The sequence below is a fragment of the Elephantulus edwardii genome, unplaced genomic scaffold (genome assembly GCF_000299155.1).
Source record: "Elephantulus edwardii isolate Elephantulus edwardi_28Jun2011 unplaced genomic scaffold, EleEdw1.0 scaffold00051, whole genome shotgun sequence".
Lineage (NCBI taxonomy): Eukaryota > Metazoa > Chordata > Mammalia > Macroscelidea > Macroscelididae > Elephantulus > Elephantulus edwardii.
Window position 1 is genome coordinate 8,707,370 of NW_006399801.1, and position 1,476 is coordinate 8,708,845.

The following is a 1,476-nucleotide window of genomic DNA, read 5'->3' on the forward strand; positions in this document are numbered from 1 at the left end:
ACTCTGGTTCCTCCAGGTCTGTTTCCATATTCGCTGGACATTTCAGTTGTTCTAGCGTTGCCTCAAGAAATGAATTTTTAAAATATTTTGCCGAATGAAATAAGTCAACAAATGTTGTGTGACCCTATTTAAGTGGAAGCTCTGTTATGCTGCTGTTACCTACCATCTAGTTTGACATGACTCAGCTGACCCTCCAGTGGGTTTTCAAAGGCAGTAAATTACATGGCAGGAGATTGCCCATCTTTCTCCACTGGATTAGATGGTGGATCCGAACTTCTTGCCTTTGGCCAGCTTACTACAAAGCCACCAGAGCTTCCCACGTGAAAGCTCCATTGTGTGCTGTTTAGAAGATTGCCCATCCTTCTCCCACAGCTGGTGGAATCAAGCAGTGGGCCTTTGGGACTGCAGTGCAGCTTCTTATCACTAGGCTACCAGAGCTCCCCAGAATAGGCAAATGTATGGAGACAAAAGTTTATTCCTGGTTACTAAGGTGAGATTGGGGGAAGTTGGGGAATGGGGAGAAGACACCTTTTAGGGCACAATGATGATCTTCTATTAAGTGATGACTAACATTCAAATTGCATGTGAATGCAATTAATGCCACTGATATGTACGTGTGATGACTGAAGAAACACAAAATGTTCTGTTACAAATATACCTAACATGCTAAAAAACCTTCACACAAGAAAAACGAAGCAAACAAAATCGAACCACTTATATGGATTTCAGCTGTTTGCCCTTGAGTTAATCCTCTCTCACAGACACAATATAGGACAGAATTTTTTTATAGAGGATGTGGCAGGAGGGATAGTATTCCTGTCGGGTGGATCTTGATTTATAGCAGGGAATACCAGTCAAACTGTGGTTTATTGACTGTGGAAAGACATTTGACTCTTGGATCATAACAAATTATGGATGGCACGGTGGAGAATGGGCATTTCCGAGCGTGCAGGTGTGCTCATTATATCATACCATGTACTACTTATTGCTGTTGAGGTAGAACCAACTCACAGCTGACCCTCATGTGGGTTTTTAGAAGCTGTAAATTGCATGAGAGGAGGCTGCACATCTTTTCCCATGAAGGAGCTGGAGGATTCGAACAACCTGCTCTGGGGTTGGTAGCACAACTCCTTAACTACTGTTGTTATTATGTGCCATCGAGTCACCTGCGACCTATAGCAACCCTAGGTATATCAGCTCTGAAGCCTGCCCTGTCCTGAGCCAGTCTCACTAATTCCAACTCACCAACCCCCATTGCCCCAATTACCGTATCAATCCATCTCACCCGGGGTCTTCCTCTCTTGTGCCACCTTTATATAGACCAAGAAGCACAACCAATTCTTTTTGACAGAATTATAAATCAAAGGCCATGTGTATGAAAAATCCATTGCATTGTAGTAAGTGGTAGAATTCTCACCTTCCATGTGGGAGACCTGAGTTCAATTCCAGGCCAATGCATCTCAAGCACAGCAGCTA

At 43.5% G+C, this 1,476-nt stretch overlaps 1 protein-coding gene across 1 annotated transcript in view; it reads right to left on the reverse strand.

Moving 5' to 3' along the window:
- The window catches only part of CBR1 (carbonyl reductase 1), a 17,027-nt gene that overhangs the window by 9,405 nt on the left and 6,146 nt on the right, over window positions 1–1,476 (reverse strand). The gene's annotated exons all lie outside the window — the stretch shown is intronic.